Source organism: Loxodonta africana, chromosome 8, assembly GCF_030014295.1.
Source record: "Loxodonta africana isolate mLoxAfr1 chromosome 8, mLoxAfr1.hap2, whole genome shotgun sequence".
Lineage (NCBI taxonomy): Eukaryota > Metazoa > Chordata > Mammalia > Proboscidea > Elephantidae > Loxodonta > Loxodonta africana.
The window spans coordinates 123,459,149-123,478,575 of record NC_087349.1 but is presented as its reverse complement, the minus strand read 5'-3'; the positions used below and the strand labels follow the sequence as shown (position 1 = coordinate 123,478,575).

General features: G+C 37.0%; 1 protein-coding gene across 1 annotated transcript in view; it reads right to left on the bottom strand.

The window, feature by feature from the left end:
* GRID1 (glutamate ionotropic receptor delta type subunit 1) overlaps positions 1-19,427 on the bottom strand; it is a 986,611-nt gene that overhangs the window by 161,338 nt on the left and 805,846 nt on the right. The window lies entirely within an intron of this gene.

Here is a 19,427-nt window from a genome sequence, read left to right as displayed (position 1 = left end):
TCAGCAAACATAAATTCAACTACTATGAAAGTGAGGAGCACACAATTTACAAAGAAAAACGTCTAAGCACAAAAAAGTAAGTGGAAAAATGAAATTGTCAACAACACACACAAAAAGGCATCAAAATAAGAGAACTAAACACACACAAAAAAAATAATTACACTGAATGTAAATGGACTAAATGCACCAATAAAGAGACAGAGAGTCTCACACTGGATAAAGAAACATGATCCATCTATATGCTGCCTACAAGAGACACACCTTAGACTTAGAGACACAAACTAAAACTTAAAGGATGGAAAAAATATATCAAGCAAACAACAATCAAAAAAGAGCAGGAGTAGCAATATTAATTTCTGACGAAATAGACTTCAAAGTTAAATCCACCACAAAGGATAAATAAGGACACTACATAATGATAAAAGGGACAATTGACCAGGAAGATATAAATGTATTAAATATTTATGCACCCAATGACAGGGCTGTAAGATACAAAAAACAAACTTAAACAGAACTGAAAAGTGAGATAGACACCTCCACAATTATAATAGGAGACTTCAACACACCACTTTCGGAGAAGGATAGCACTTCAAGTAAGAAGCTCAATAGAGACACGGAAGACCTAATTACTACAATCGAGCAACTTGACCTCATAGATTTATACACATCACTCCACCCAACAGCCGCAAAGTACACTTTTTTTCTAGTGCACATGGAATATTCTCTAGAATAGACTGCATATTAGGTCGTAAGTCAAAGCTTTCCAGAATCCTAAACATTGAAATATTACAAAGCACCTTCTCAGACCACAAGGCCATAAAAGTAGAAATCAATAACAGAAAAATGAGGGAAAATAAATCAAATACTTGGAAACTGAACAATACCCTTCTCAAAAAGACTGGGTTATAGAAGATATTAAGGAGGGAATAAACAAATTCATACAATGCAACGAGAAAGAAAACACTTCCATCAAAACGTCTGGGACACAGCAAAAGCTCAGAGGTGAATTTATATCAAAAAATGCACACATACATAAAGAAGAAAGAGCCAAAATCAGGGAACTGTCTCTACAACTTGAACAAACAGAAAGCGAGCAACAAAAGAATCCATCAGGCATCAGAAGAAAACAAATAATAATAATTAGAGCTGAACTAAATGAATTAGAGAACAGAAAAACAACTGAAAGAATTAACAAAGCCAAAAGCTGGTTCTTTGAAAAAATTCACAAAATTGACAAACCATTGGCCAGACTGACTAAAGAAATACAGGAAAGGAAACAAATAACCCAAATAAGAATGAGATGGGCCATATCACAACAAACCCAAATGAAATTAAAAGAATCATATCAGATTATTATGAAAAATTGTACTCTAACAAATTTGCAAACCTAGAAGAAATGGATGAATTCCTAGAAAAGCACTACCTACCTAAACTAACACAATCAGAAGTAGAACAACTAAATAGACCCATAACAAAAAAAGAGATTGAAAAGGTAATCAAAAAACTCTCAACAAAAAAAAGCCCTGGCTAGGAACGCTTCACTGCAGAGTTCTACCAAACTCTCAGAGAAGAGTTAACACCGCTACTACTAAAGGTATTTCAAAGCATAGAAAATGATGGAATACTACCTAACTCATTCTATGAAGCCACCATATCCCTGATACCAAAACAAGGTAAGGACACCACAAAAAAAGAAAATTACAGGCCTATATCCCTCATGACCATAGATGCAAAAATCCTCAACAAAATTCTAGCCAATAGAATTCAACAGCATATAAAAAAAAAAAAAAAAATCCACCACAACCAAGTGGGATTTATACCATGTATGCAAGGTTGGTTTAATACTAGAAAAACCATTAATGTAATCCACCATATAAATAAAACAAAAGACAAAAACCACATGATCTTATCAATTGATGCAGAAAAGGCATTTGACAAAGTCCAACACTCATTCATGATAAAAACTCTCAGCAAAATAGGAATTGAAGGAAAATTCCTCAACATAATAAAGGGCATCTATACAAAGCCAACAGCCAACATCATTGTAAATGGAGAGAGCCTGAGAGCATTTCCCTTGAGAACGGGAACCAGACAAGGATGCCCTTTATCACTGCTCTTATTCAACATTGTGCTAGAGGTCCTAGCCTGAGCAATTAGGCTAGACAAAGAAATAAAGGGCATCCGGATCGGCAAAGAAGAAGTAAAATTATCTCTATTTGCAGATGACATGATCTTATACACAGAAAACCCTAAGGAATCCTCCAGAAAACTACTGAAACTAATAGAAGACTTTCGCAGAGTCTCAGGTTACAAGATAAACATACAAAAATCACTTGGATTCCTCTACATCAACAAAAAGAACATCGAAGAGGAAATCACCAAATCAATACCATTCACAGTAGCCCCCAAGAAGATAAAATACTTAGGAATAAATCTTACCAAAGATGTAAAAGACCTATACAAAGAAAACTGCAAAGTACTAGTGCAAGAAAATAAAAGGGACCTACATAAGTGGAAAAACAAACCTTGCTCATGGATAGTAAGACTTAACATAGTAAAAATGTCTACTCTACCAAAAGCCATCTATACACACAATGCACGTCCAATCCAAATTCCAATGACATTTTTTAATGTGATGGAGAAACAAATCACCAACTTCATATGGAAGGGAAAGAAGCCCTGGATAAGGAAAGCATTACTGAAAAAGAAGAAGAAACTGGGAGGCTTCACTCTACCTGATTTTAGAACCTATTATACAGCCACAGTAGTCAAAACAGCCTGGTACTGGTGCAACAACAGGCACATAGACCAATGGAACAGAATTGAGAAGCCAGATACAAATCCATCCACATATGAGCAGCTGATATTTGACAAAGGACCAGTGTCAGTTAATTGGGGAAAAGATAGTCTTTGTAACAAATGGTGCTGGCATAACTGGATATCCATTTGCAAAAGAATGAAACAGGACCCATACCTCACACCATGCACCAAAGCTAACTCCAAGTGGATCAAAGACCTAAACATAAAGACTAAAACAATAAAGATCATGGAAGAAAAAATAGGGACACCCTTAGGAGCCCTAATACAAGGCATAAACAGAATACAAAACATTACTAAAAATGACGAAGAGAAACCAGATAACTGGGAGCTCCTAAAAATCAAACACCTATGCTCATCTAAAGACTTCACCAAAAGAGTAAAAAGACCACCTACGGATTCGGAAAAATTTTCAGCTATGACATCTCCGATCAGCGCCTGATCTCTAAAATCTATATGATTCTGACAAAAAAAAAAAAATTTTTTTTGCAAAACTCAACCACAAAAAGACAAACAACCCAATCAAAAAGTGGGCAAAGGATATGAACACACACTTCACTAAAGAAGATATTCAGGCAGCTAACAGATACATGAGAAAATGCTCTCGATCATTAACCATTAGAGAAATGCAAATTAAAACTATGATGAGATTCCATCTCACTCCAATAAGGCTGGCATTAATCCAAAAAGCACAAAATAATAAATGTTGGAGAGGCTGCGGAGAGGTTGGAACTCTTATACACTGCTGGTGGGAATGCAAAATTGTACAAGCACTTTGGAAATCTATCTGGCATTTTCTTAAAAAGTTAGAAATAGAACTACCATACAACCCAGAAATCCCACTCCTCGGAATATACCCTAGAGAAATAAGAGCTTTTACACAAACAGATATATGCACGCCCATGTTTATTGCAGCACTGCTTACAATAGCAAAAATCTGGAAGCAACCAAGGTGTCCATCAACGGATGAATGGTTAAATAAATTATGGTATATTCACACAATGGAATACTACACATCGATAAAGAACAGGGACGAATCTGTGAAACATTTCATAACATGGAGGAACCTGGAAGGCATTATGCTCAGTGAAATTAGTCAGAGGCAAAAGGACAAATATTGCATAAGACCACTATTATAAGATCTTGAGAAATAGTATAAACTGAGAAGAACACATTCTTTTGTGGTTATGAGAGGGGGGAGGGAGGGAGAGGGTTATTTACTGATTAATTAGTAGATAAGAACCACTTTAGGTGAAGGGAAGGACAATACTCAATACATGGAAGGTCAGCTCAACTGGACTGGACCAAAAGCAAAGAAGTTTCCGGGATAAACTGAATGCTACTAAGGTCAGCGGAGCAAGGGTGGGGGTTTGGGGACTATGGCTTAAGGGGACTTCTAAGTCAATTGGCAAAATTAATTCTATTATGAAAACATTCTGCATCCCACTTTGAAATGTGGCGTCTGGGATCTTAAACACTAACAAGCGGCCATCTAAGATGCATCAATTGGTCTCAACCCACCTGGATCAAAGGAGAATGAAGAACACCAAGGTCACAGGATAACTATGAGCCCAAGAGATAGAAAGGGCCACATGAACTAGAGACTTACATCATCCTGAGACCAGAAGAACTGGATGGTGCCTGGCCACAACTGATGACTGCCCTGACAGGGAGCACAACAGAGAACCCCCGAGGGAGCAGAAGATCAGTGGGATGCAGACCCCAAATTCTCATAAAAAGACCAGACTTAATGGTCTGACTGAGACTAGACTAATCCTGGCGGTCATGGTCCCCAAACCTTCTGTTGGCCCAGGACAGGAACCATTCCCAAAGATAACTCATTAGACATGGAAGGGACTGGACAAGGGGTTGGAGAGAGATGCTGATGAAGAGTGAGCTACTTGTATCGGGTGGACACTTGAGACTGTGTTGGCATCTCCTGTCTGGAGGGGAGAAGGGAGGGTAGAGAGGGTTAGAAACTGGCAAAACAGTCATGAAAGGAGAGACTGGAGGGAGGGAGCAGGCTGACTCATTGGGGGAGAGTAAATGGGAGTATGTAGTAAGGTGTATACAGGCTTATGTATGACAGACTGAAAGCACATTAAAGATCATTAAAAAAAAGGAATGGATCAGACAATTTTAAACACGAGCTTTTTTTTTATGTGTATAGGGGAGGTGGGCAGTGCTATACAGTAGCAAAGTTTTTTGTACTACTGAAATCAAGTTGGTGTTAAACTGAAATATATTTTATAAATTAATTGGGATTTCCAAGGTAATTACTAAGAAAAGAACTCTAAAAGATACATTAAAGGAAATTAAATTGGTACACTAAAAAATAACTAACATAAAAGAAGGTAATAGTGGAGAAAATTGAGGAACAGTTAATATGTACACCACCAAAATGCATTGCAGTTGAGTCAATTCTGACTCATAGCAACTCTAAATGACAAAGCAGAACTGCCCCATAGAGTTTCCAAGGAGCGCCTTTTAGTTAGCATCCATAGCTCTGAACCACTGTGCTACTGGGGTTTCCAGTTAATACATAAGACAGAAAAACAGAAAAATGGCAGAAGTAGCCCCTTCTTTTATCAGTAATTACAGTAAATGTAAATAAACTTCTCAAAAGGCAGAGATTGAAAGAATGGATTTTAGAAATTCCCAACTCCACATTGTCTACAAGAGACCCACTTTAGATTCAAAGCCACAAATAGATTTAAAGTCAAATAATGGAAGAAGTTATACCATGCAAACAGAAACCAAAAGAGAGGTGGAGTAGCTACACTAATATCAGACAAAGTAGACTTAAGACAAAAATTGTTACAAGAGACAAAGAAGTACAAAAAATTGACAAAAGAGTCAATCCATCAAAAATATATAACAACATTTGCCTAAGAATACAGTCCTAAAATACATGAATACTGACAAAATTGAAGGGAAAAATAGAGTACAACAAAAATAGCTGGAGACTTCTCTACTCCACTTTCAATGATAGAACAATAAGGCAGAAGGACCAACAAGGAACTAGGAGACTTTAACAACACTATAAACCAACTAGACCTAAGGGACACCTATAGAACACTCCAGCCAACAGGAGAATACACATTCCTCTTAAAAAAAAAAAAAAAAAAAAAAAGCACGTATTAAACATTCTCCAAGATAGGCTATATGTTAGGTGAAAAAACAAATATATTATAAAATATATATATAAACAGCTATTTAGTTTGTTTAAAAATTAGTTTGGTATAAAAATTTAACAGTCCAAAACCTCACTTATAAATACCAAAACCCTAAGTAAAAATACAAGTGAATATAACCCAGCAATATACTAGAAACAACAAGCCATGGCAAGGTAAGTTTTATGATACAAATGCAAAAGTGAGTTAATATTCTATACTTCCTACATCCAGGAAGATAGAAAAAAAAAAAAAAAAGACTTCCAAAAATGTCAAAAGAGCATTAACAAAATTCAACATCAATTTCTGATTTAAATGAAAAAAATCAATATTAATCACAAGTAGAAGGATAACTTCTTAATGTGTTTAAGAATCATTTGTAGACCACAGTCACTCTCACATTTGATTCTGAAGCAATAATTCACATTAAAGTCATAGTTGAACAGTATCCTCAATCGGCATTATAATTTAGCACTGCTCCAGGGTCTAGTCGATTCTTTAAAATAAAAAGAAAAGAGGAGAGAGAAGGAGAGGAGAGAATAATGTTGAAAGAATTGAAGCTAGTGCTATTTTAGATAAGATTTTATGATTAGAAAACCCAAGAGAATCAATAAAAAATATTAAAATTAATAAAAGTTGAAAAATAGGTTGTTTCAAAATAAATATTTCATATACATAATTTTACCATATTTAGCACCATTAGAAAATATAATAAAAAAGCTCTTATTTTCAAGGTACCCATAAAACAGTCATCAAGATTACCATATCCTCAACCATAAAACAAACCTTAACAAATATAAAAGAATTAAAATCACACAGAGGGTATTCTGTGATCACAATGGTATCAAAACAGGAATAAATAATAGAAAGACTACAGGAAAATCTCTAAACACATGGAAATCAAGTAACCCATAAGTAAGAAAGGAAATCTCAAAAGAATTTCAAAAAATGTATAGAAGGAATGAAAATAAAAATGCAGTTTACCAGAATATGTAGGATGCAGCTAAGTCTGTGCTGACAGAAAATTTATAGCTCCAAATACATATGTTGGAAATGAAGAAGGACTGAAAATGAATAATCTATGGTACTACTTCAGGAAACTAGAAAAAGAAGAACAAGACATAACCCAAGCAAGCAGAAAGAGGGATAATAATAAATATGAGAGGAGAAAACAATGAAAATGAACAAGAAAAAAAAAGAGAAAATCAGAGAAACAAAAAGCTGTTTCTTCAACAACAAAAAACTCAACAGAATTTATAAACCCCAGCCTCTAGCCTGATAGACAAAAAAAAAAAAACACAGATTAAACAATTCAGAAATAAAATATTTTACTATGAACAACTTAATATTCATAAATTCAACAACATAGAAGAAATGGAACAATGCTTTGAAAATTGTAAACCACCAAAAGTCAACCATCATGAAGAAAGATCATCTGAATAGCCTAATAACCAATAATTAAATTGAATTGGTAATTAAAATCTCCTGAAATCTCCAGGCTTAGATGGTTTCTACCAAATATTTTAAAATTAATACCAATTATACCCAATTTCTTCCAGAAAATAGAAAGTGAAAGAAGATGTCCTAACTCATTTTATGAGGCCAGTGTTACCCTAATATCAGAACCAGACAAAGATGGTACAAAAAATGGAAAATATAAACATCTCTCATGGACTTAGATGCAATAGTTCTCAACAAAATATTAGCCATTACAATCCAACAGTAAACAAACAAACAAAAATCATAATCATGACTAAATGACATTTATTCACAATATTCAACATTTATTTTCAATCACCTAATATGGATGTGAAAGCTGGACAATGAATAAGGTAAACAGAAGAATTGATGCACTTGAATTACAATGTTGGTGAAGAATATTGAGTATACCATGGACTGGCAGAAGAATGAACAAATCTGTCTTGGAAGATGTACAGCCAGAATTCGCCTTAGAAGCAAGAATTGCTACACTTTGTCTCACCTACTTTGGACATGTTTCAGGAGGGACCAGTGCCTGGAGAAGGACATCATGCTTGATAAAGTACAGGGTCAGCAACAAAGATGAAGACCCTCAATGAGGTGGACTGACACAGTGAACGCAACAATGGACTCAAACATAGCAGTGATTCTTAAGAATGGCTCAGGACGAGGTAGTGTTTCTTTCTGTTGTACATAAGGTTGCTATAAGTTGGAGCTGACTCGATGGCACCTAACGACAACAATATGCAGCATTTGAAACCCAATGAATATAATCTACCATGCTAACAAGCTAACGAATAAAATCACATGATCCTATTAATTGATACAGAAAAAAAAAACGGCAAAAACCAACATCCGTTCATGACACATAATCTTAGCAATTAAACCTGCAGTTAATACAATTGTTATAAAAATGCCAGAGGCAGGGCCAAGACGGGAGAATAGACAGATGTTTCCGGTGAGCCCTCTTACAACAAAGACCCGAAAAAACAAGTGAAACGATTATATTTATGACATGCTAGGAGCTGTGAACATCAAAGGAAAAGTTAGAAAATGGACTGAGTAGCAGGGGGAGAAAGAAATGGTTCAGAAGCAGAGATGAGTTACCGGACCTGAATTGCCGGATCCCCCCAGGCACCATTCCCAGGAGTGGCTGTGGCGGGCTGGTACTAGATTTCAGCTGCAGTTTCCTCATGGAGAAGCAGACAACCGCACAGCCTACTCACACCTCCAGAACCAGAGAAAAAGGTAAGTACTTGCATATATTGTACCGCACTCCCCGCCTCCAAGCCAGCTTCAGTGGCTGTTGATTTCCTTAGGCCTGAGATAGGCCCTGTTGAGTGCCTGGAGCCATCCTCCCGCCTTGGAGAAGGGGTAAATTTGCAGTTGGGGGAAAAGATAATTTGCCAGATCCACTAACCTGGGGAGCTCAGGACAGAAGCAGTTCCTGTCCAGGCATAAAAGGTCTGTGGACTTTGAGTACCTTTACCTGCATGGAACTGTGTGGGCATATTTCAGAATAGGCCCTTGTTGGCAGACTACAAACGTTTCAGCTGTGCAGTGGAGAGGTGGGTGTTTGATATTTGGCACTGCTTTGCCTATTAAACAGGGTCCTCACCTACCCACACCAGGTGCATGAGGACTGGTGGCTCCACTCAGGTCACCCAGCCACCCACAACAGGGGTCCAAGGATAACTGGTACCTTCCAGTCTTTAAAAACAAAAACTTTGGGTGCCCATGGTCCTTCTGCAGAATCCACACACCTGTATGCTCTGGGGAAGAGGGATGTGCTTTCCTCAGAGACACTTGGGGGATGAGTCTCAGCCCCCTGGCTTGTTCAGACCATGACCCCCTGCTGAAACCAGATACCAATAACAACACCAAACACCCTTGCCCCTTTAAGACTGTAGGACAGAGCCTGTAACACACACTTGAATAAGCAGCTACCTGGAAACCTGAGCTGAATCCATACAAGAAAAATGAATGGACTCCTAGACTGATATACCTGATAACAGCTCTAGTCATCTGGGGACAGGACATCAGAGCTTCAAAGATGAAAATAATCAGGCTAGCTCACTCAAACAACCCATTTGGGCATATCAAAACAAAACAAGGAACTATGACACAGTAAGCAAACATAAAATAAACTAATACAATAACATATACATGCCTCAGAGACAAGAGTCAATAGCGAGTCACATAAAGAAACAGACCATGATTACCTCAAAAAGCTCTCAAAACAAAGAATCAATGGATCTTCTGAATGAAGGTGACTTCCTGGAATTACCGGATACAGGATTCAAAAGATTAATATACAGAACTCTTCAAGACATCAGGAACGATATTAGGAAGGAGGTCAGGCAATATGCAGAACAAGCCAAGGAACACACAGATAAAGTAGTTGAAGAAATTAAAAAGGTTATTCAAGAACATAATGAAAAATTTAATAAGCCACAAGAATCCACAGAGAGAAAGCAATCAGAAATTCAGATGATTAACAATAAAATTACAGAAGTAGACAACTCAGTAGAAAGTCAGAGGAGCAGGAATGAGCAAGTGGAAGGCAGAATTGGTGAACTTGAAGATGAAGCACTTGGCACCAATATATTTGAAGAAAAATCAGATAAAAGAATTAAAAAAAATGAAGAAACCTTAAGAATCATGTGGGACTGTATCAAGAGAAATAACCTACAAGTGATTGGAGTACCAGAACAGGGAGGGGTAACATAAAATACAGAGAGAATTGTTGACAATTTTTTGGCAGAAAACTTCCTGATATCGTGAAAGATGAAAAGATATCTATCCAAGATGCTCATCAAACTCCACATAAGGTAGCTTTTAAAAGAAAGTCACCAAGACATATTATAATGAAACTTGCCAAAATCAAAGATTAAAAGAGGATTTTAAGAGCAGCTAGGGATAAACAAAAAGTCACCTACAAAGGAGAATCAATAAGAATAAGCTCGAACTACTCAGAAGAAACCCTGTAGGCAAGAAGGCAATGGGATGACTCATGCAAAGTATTGAAGGAAAAAATTTGCCAGTCAAGAATCATATATCCAGCAAAGCTGCCTCTCAAAAATGAAGGTGAAATTAGGACATTTCCAGATAAACAGAAGTTTAGGGAATTTGTAAAAACCAAACCAAAGCTACAAAAAATACTAAAGGGAGTTCTCTGGTTAGAAAATCAATAATATGAGATATCAACCAAAGACTAGAATACTGGGAAGAGCAATCAGATGTCACCCAAGACAGGGAAATCACAAAAATAAATCAAGATAAAAAAATGCTCAAAAAACAGGGAAACAGCAATGTTATTATGTAAAAGAAGACAACATCAAAACAATAAAGGGGGACTATAGAATATACTCAAAGATGTTTCATATGGAGAGGAAGACAAGGCAATATAAAGAAATAAAAGTTACATCTAAATTTAGAAAAATAGGGGTAAATATTAAGGTAACCAAAAGGAGACAAAGTATCCTACACATCAAAATAAAACACAAGAAAAAAATAGAGACTCAGCAGAAACAAAATCAACAATAACGAATAAGAAGAAAAGAGACTATACAAAGATAAACTATTCATCACAAAAAATTAAGTGGGAAAAAGATACTGTCAATAACACACACAAAAAAGACATCCAAATGATGGCACTAAATAATACCTATCCATAATTGTGCTGAATGTAAATAGACTAAATGTCCCAACAAAGAGACAGAGAGTGGCAGAATGGATAAATAAACATGATCCGTCTATATGTTGCCTACAAGACACACACCTTAGACCTAGAGACACAAACTAAAACACAAAGGATGAAAAAAAAAGCAAACAAAAATCAAAAAAGAGCAGGACTGGCAATATTAATTTTGGAAAAAAAAAGACTTTAATGTTAAATCCACCACAAAGGATAAGGAAGGAAACTATACAATGCAAATGGACAATATACCAAGAGAATATAATCATATTAAATATTTATGCACCCAATGACGGGGTTGCAAGATACATAAAACAAGCTCTAACATCATCAAAAAGTGAGATAGACAGCTCCACAATTATAGTAGGAGACTTCAACACACCAGTTTCGGTGAAGGGCAGGACATCCAGAAAAAAGCTCAATAAAGACACGGATGATCTAAATGCCTCAATCAACCAACTTGACCTTATAGACGTGCACAGAACACTCCAGCCAACAACAGTCAACTATACTTTCTTTTCAAGTTCACATGGAACATTCTCTAGAATACACCACATGTTAGGTCATAAAGCAAGCCTTAGCAGAATCCAAAACATCAAAATATTACAAAGAATCCTCTCTGATCATAAGGCCATAAAAGTAGAAATCAATAACAGAAAAAGCAGTGAAAAGAAAACAAACACTTGGAAACTGAACAATACCCTGCTCAAAAAAGAGTGAATTATAGAAGATATTAAGGATGGAACAAAGAAATTGATAGAATCCAATGATAATGAAAACACTTCCTATCAGAACCTTTGGGACACAGCAAAAGCGGTGCTCAGAGGTCAATTTATATCAATAAATGCACACACATACAAAGAAGGGCCCAAATCAAAGAATTATCCCTACAACTTGAACAAATAGAACAACAAAAGAAACCCTTAGGCACCAGAAGAAAGCAAATAATAAAAAATAGAGCAGAATTAAATGAAACGGGAAACAGAAGAACAATTGAAAGAATTAACAATACCAAAAACTGGTTCCTTGAAAAAATCAACAAAATTGATAAACCGTTGGCCAAACTGACAAAAGAAAAACAGAGGAGAAAGCAAATAACCCTAAAAAGAAATGAGGTAGGCGATATTACAACAGACCCAAGTGGAATTAAAAGAATCATATCAGATTACTACGAAAAATTATACTTGAACAAATTTGATAACCTAGAAGAAATGGATGAATTCCTAGAAACACAACACAAACGGAGGTAGAACAACTAAATAGACCCATAAAAAAGAAGAGATTGAAAAGGTAATCAAAAAAAACCCCAACAAAAAAAAGCCCTGGTCCAGACAGCTTCGCTGCAGAGTTCTACCAAACTTTCAGAGAAGAGTTAACACCACTGCTACTAAAGGTATTTCAGAGCACAGAGAAAGAAGGAATACTCCCAGACTCATTCTACGAAGCCAGCACATCCCTGATACCAAAAGCAGGTAAAGACAAGACACCACAAAAAAAGAAAATTACAGACCTATATCCCTCATGAACTTAGATGCAAAAATCCTCATCAAAATTCTAGCCTATAGAATTCAAAGACATATCAAAAAAATAATTCACCATGACCAAGTGGGATTCATAGTAGGTATGCAGGGATGGTTCAATATCAGAAAAACAATTAATGTAATCCATCATATGAATAAAACAAGAACCCCATGATTTTATCAATTGATGCAGAAAAGGCATTTGACAAAGTTCAACACCCATTCATGATTAAAACTCTCAATAAAATAGGAATGGAAGGAAAATTCCTAAATATAATAAAGGGCATTTATACAAAGCCAATAGCCAACATCATCCTAAATGGGGAGAGTCTGAAAGCATTCCCCTGGACATCGGGAACCAGACAAGGATGCCCTTTGACACCACTCTTATTCAGCATTGTGCTTGAAGTCCTACCCAGAGTAATTAGGCTAGATAAAGAAATAAAGGGCATCCAGGTTGGTAAGGAAGAAGTAAAAGTATCTCTATTTGCAGATGACATGATCTTATACATAGAAAACCCTAAAGAATCCTCAAGAAAACTACTGAAACTAATAGAAGAGTCCAGCAGAGTATCAGGATACAAGATAAACATACAAACATCAGTTGGATTCCTCTACACCAACAAAAAGAACATTGAAAAGGAAATCACCAAATCAATGCCATTTACAGTAGCCCCCAAGAAGATAAAATACTTAGAAATAAATCTTACCAGAAATGTAAAAGGCTTATACAAAGAAACCAAAAGAGACCTACGTAAGTGGAAAAATATTCCTTGCACATGAATAGGAAGACTTAACATTGTAAAAATGTCTATTCCACCAAAAGTGATCTACAGATACAACAGAATTCTGATGCAAATTCCAATGGCATTTTTTAATGAGATGGAAAAACAAATCACCAACTTCATATGGAAGGAAAAGAGGCCCTGGATAAGTAAAGCATTACTGAAAAAGAAGAACAAAGTGGGAGGCCTCACTCTACCTGATTTTAGAACCTGTTATATGCTGCCACAGTAGTCAAAACAGCCTGGTTCCGGTACAACAACAGATACGTAGACCAAAAGGACAGAATTGAGAATCCAGACATAAATCCATCCACATAGGAGCAGTTGATATTTGACAAAGGCCCCAAAACAGTTAAATGGGGAAAAGACAATCTTTTTAACAAATGGTGCTGGCGTAACTGGATATCCACCTGCAAAAAAATGAAACAAGACCCATACCTCACACCATGCACAGTAGTGAACTTAAAATGGATCAAAGACCTAAATATAAAATCTAAAATAATAAAGACCTTGGAAGAAAAAATAGGGACAATAGTATACAAAACATTACTAACAATGCAGAAGAGAAACTAGATAACTGGGAGCACCTATGCTCATCCAAAGACTTCACCAAAAGAGTAAAAAAGATTACCTACAGATTGGGAAAAAGTTTTAGCTATGACATTTCTGATCAGTGCCTGATCTCTAAAATCTACATGATACTGCAAAAACTCAACTACAAAAAGACAAATAACCCAGTTAAAAAACGGGCAAAGGATATGAACAGTCACTTCACTAAAGAAGACATTCAGGTAGCTAACAGATACATGAGGAAATGCTCATGATCATTAGCCATTAGAGAAATGCAAATCAAAGCTATAACGAGATTCTATCTCACTCCAACAGGGCTGGCATTAATCCAAAAAACATAAAATAATCAATCTTGGAGAGGTTGTGGAGAGACTGGAACACTTATATACTGCTGGTGGGAATGTAAAATGGTACAACCACTTTGGAAATTGATTTGGCGCCTCCTTAAAAAGGTAGAAATAGAACTACCATACGATCCAGCAATCCCACTCTTTGGAATATATTCTAGAGAAATAAGAGCCTTTACAAGCACACCCTTGTTCATTGCAGCACCGTTTACAATAGCAAAAAGATGGAAGCAACCAAGGTGCCCACCAGTGGAAGAATGGGTAAATAAATTATGGTATATTCACACAATGTAATACTAGGCAGCAATAAAGAACAGTGAGGAATCTGTGAAACATTTCATAACATGGAGGAATCTAGAAGGCATTATGCTGAGTGAAATTAGTTGCAAAAGGACAAATATTGTATAAGACCACTATTACAAGAACTTGAGAAATAGTTTAAACAGAAGAAAATATTCTTTGATGGTTACAAGAGGGGGGAGGGCGGGAGATTGGGAGAGGGGTATTCACTAATTAGATAGTAGATAAGAACTACTTTAGGTGAAGGGAAAGACAACACACAGTACAGGGAGGTCAGCACAACTGGACTAAGCCAAAAGCAGTTTCCTGAATAAACTGAATGCTTCAAAGGCCAGCATAGCAGGGGTGGGAGTTTGAGACCATGGTTTCAGGGGACATTTAAGTCTATTGGCATAATAAAATCTATTAAGAAAACATTCTGCATTCCACTTTGGAGAGTGGCATCTGGGGTTTTAAACACCAGCAAGCAGCCATCTAAGATGCATCAATGGGTCTCAACCCAGCGGAGCGAGGGAGAGTGAAGAACACCAAAGACACAAGGTAATTATGAGCCCGAGAGACAGAAAGGACCACATAAACCAAAGACTACATCAGCCTGAGACCAGAAGAACTAGATGGTGCCCGGCTACAACCGATGACTGCCCTGACAGGGAACACAACAGAGAAGCCCGGAGGGAGCAGGAAAGCAGTGGGATGCAGACTCCAAATTCACCTAAAAAGACCAAACTTAATGGTTTGACCGAGACTAGAAGGAGCCCGGCAGTCGCGGTCCCTAGATCTTCTGATAGCCCAGGACAGGAACCATTTCCGAAGCCAACTCTTCAGACAGGGGTTGGACTGGACAGTGGGATAGAAAATGATGCTGGTGAAGAATAACCTTCTTCAATCAAGTAGACACATGAGACTATGTTGGTATCTCCTGTCTGGAGGAGAGGTGAGAAGGCAGAGGGGGTCAGAAGCTGGCCGAGTGGACGTAAAAAAAGAGAGAGTGGAGGGAAGGAATGTGCTGTCTCATTAGGCGGAAAGCAACTAGGAGTATAAAGCAAGGTGTATATAAATTTTTGTATGAAAGACTGACTTGATTTGTAAACTTTCATATAAACCGCAATAAAAAAATAAAAAACATGGATGGGAAATGTAACACTGAAAGCATGAAAGGAAGAGAAGAGAGGAATAAAATCACACAACTAAATGATCAGAACAGATCTGTTTTTCTGGTATGATATGGTAATGTAGAAAAATAAGGTCAAGCATCTCTCTATTAAAAAAAAAAAATCCAGCAATATTTTTTGGTGGACATAGACAACTTACTCTGGGTTTTATATGGAAAGGCACAGACCCTACTCATTGTTGTGGATTCCGAGAGCTAAAACAATCTTGATGAAGAGTTAGGTGGGAGCAATTAGTCTACTTGATGTCAAAAAAAAAAACAAAAAAGCTTTTGAGTTGATTCAGACTCATGGTGAGCCCACATGTGTGAGAGAAGACTGTGCTCCATGGGGTTTTCAACTGCTGTGGCATTTCTCAAGTTGATCACAGGCATGCCTTCTGAAATACCTCTGAGTGGATTCTGGACTCAAACCATCAAATTTTTAGTAGCCGAGTATTCAGTTGTTTGAACTTCACAGGACTCCAAAAAACTCCATTCAGTCAATTCGATTTCTATTCATGGCAACTGTTTGTGCCATCCAGTGGCTAAAATTTTACTATACAGCTACACTAATTAATACCTTGTTGTAATGGCAAGGGTATAGGCACAAAGGTCAAGGTAATAGAAAAGAGAACCCAGAAAGAGACCCACACAAATATGCCCAACTGATTTTTGACAAAGGTGCAAAAATAATTCATGGAGGAAGGACAGACTTTTAAACAAATGGCACTGGAGCAACTGGACCTCCATAGACAAAAATAAAATTAAAGTGAACCTTGACCTAACCCTCACCCCTTTTACAAAAAGATATATAAGATATACTTAGATCGTGGACTTAAATATAAAACTTTTAGAAAAAAATCAAAACAAAAGAGAAGAAAATATTAAGGATCTAGGGCTAGGCAGAGCTCTAGGCTTGATACCAAAAGCATGCTTCAAGAAAGATAAATTTATGAATTGGACTTCATCACAATTAAAAATATTTCCTTCATGAAGGACCATGTTAAGAGGTTGAAAAGGCAGTCTACCAAGTGGGAGAAAATATTTCCAACCACATATCTGACAAAGAACAAATGTCTGGAATATACAAAGAACTCTTAAAACTCAACAGTAATCATCAAACAATTCCATTAGAAAATGGACAAAAAACATAAACAGACACTTCACCAAAAATCATATGTGTGCATATACAGATGGCAAATTAGCACATGAAAAGATGTCCAACATCATTTGCCATCAGGAAAACGCAAAACAAAGTCATAATTATCTAGCCTATTAGAGTGCTAAATTTTTTTTAAAAATTAAAAAATGGTGACAATAGCAAATGCTTTCGAGGATGCAGAGAAACTAGAGAAACTAGATCACTCACGCATTGCTGGTAGGAATGTGAATGGTACAGCCACTCCAGAAAACAGTGATAGCTTCTCCTAAAGCTCAACAGGCAGTCACTATAAGACGTGGAAATTGTACCTCTGGGCATTTGTCCCGGAGAAATGAAAACCTATATTCACACAAAAACTACATATTGTTCATGGCAGCTTTATTGGTAACAGTCAAAATGTGGAAACAGCCAAGATGGCCTTCACTGGGTGGATGGTTAAACAAACTGTGGTACATGGAATACTACTCAGTAAAAAAGGAAGGAAGGAAGGAAGGGAAGAAGGGAAAGAGAGAGGGAGGGAAAGAGCTAGGAAAGGAGGAAGAAACTCTTGATACATGCAACAACTTGAATAAATCTCCAGGGAATTATGTTGAGTTAAAAAAGAAAATTATAAAAGATCATACACTGTATATTTCATTTATATGACATATTTGAAATGATAAAATTTTAGAAACGGAGGACAGCTTCTAGGGGTTAGGGATGGAGTGGAGTAGAAACAGGAGGGAGATGGGTTTCATTATTCAAAGACAGCTGAATGTATCCTTGCAGTGGTGGACTGTTCTGTATCTTTACTGTGGTGAATACACAAACCATTACAACTGCTAAAAATTGTGGTGGCGGACTGGTTAAACATTTCACTGCTAACCAAAAAGGTCAGCAGTTCTAATCCAACAGTGGCTCCTTGGAAACCCTATCGGCCAGTTCTACTCTGTCCTATGGAGTCTCTGGGTCAGAATCAACTCAACCGCAACGGGTTTGATTTGGTTTGGTTAGATGAGCACACATTCACACACGTGCACACACACACAGAAACAAGTACAAAGGAGAACTCTGAATGAGTCAATTGTTGTTAGGTACCATCGAGTCAGTACCAACTCATAGCAACCCTGTAGGACAGAGTACAACTGCCCCACAGGGTTTCCAAGAAGCGGCTGGTGAATTTGAACTGCTGACCTCTTGGTTAGCAGGCAAGCTCCTAACCACTTTGCCACCCCGGCTCCAATGAGTCATTTGTATCGATGTCAATATTCTGGTTGTGATATGATATGATAGCTCTGTACTGTGTTACTATTGGGATAAACTGGGTAGATGGTAAAAGGGGACCTCTCTGCATTATTTCTTACAATTGCATGTGAATCTATATCTCAAAAATTCCAGTTTTAAAAAAAAAGATAACATCATACTCAGTCTTGCTTCCTAGTCAAGGAGTTTGAATTCTTTTAAATAGGCAATTGGGAGCCATACAGTCTGCTTAAGTCTGGATGACTTGATTAGAGCTGGGAACCAAAGGAGTCAATATAATGATAGTGAGTATGATGGGTCAGAGATGTTACCGAAGGCAGGAACTCAGAAAACCGTAAGTCAGGGCTCAAGTGAGAGAGGAAATGTTGACGCCTGTATTGCACCCTATGAAGCACCGAATATATTCACGCCTATGTGCACTGGGCAAGCCACACATCCAACAGAGCCTCGCTTTATTCAAGTGTTTTTATAATTTACACTGTATACAGGAATCTGAAGCAAGGATGGCAAGACTTCCTCTCGCATACTTTGGACGTGTTATCAGGAGGGACCAGTACCTGGAGAAGGACTTCATGCTTGGTAAAGTGGAGGGTCAGCAGAAAAAAAAGGAAGACCCTCAACGGGATGGATTGACACAGTGGCTGCAACAACGGGCTCAAGCGTAACGAGGTTCTGAGGATGGCACAGCACTGGGTAATGTTTCGTTCTGTCGTGCGTAGGGTCACTATGAGTCAGAACAGACTCGACGTCACCGAAGAGCGACAGCAACGTGCGAATCTGATCACAAAATGAGTCATTTCAAAAAGTTTCATTACCTTAAGTTCATACTTTCAAAATTTTGTAAAATGTAAATAGTGAGGAAAATATTTTGCTCCTTGGTTTCAATAATTTTATGATTTTCTAAGTATAATTGAAAAAAGTTTTCTAATCATTGTGATAATTGGCATGCTTTCTAAAATCACTTTAAAGTGTTTGAAAATTTGAAAGATATATTAAACTTGTGGATTTATTTTAAATGTTTTGAAAAGTTTAATTAAATAAGTTTGTAGTCAACGTTTAAATGCATGAAGAAATTTAAGTTTTAATATTTTGATGTACTAGTTTTGTTAGCAGCATTTAACTGTTCAGAGAATAGCATTTAACGAGTTGACTCATATATTTAATTGTGCATGAAATACAGCAGAA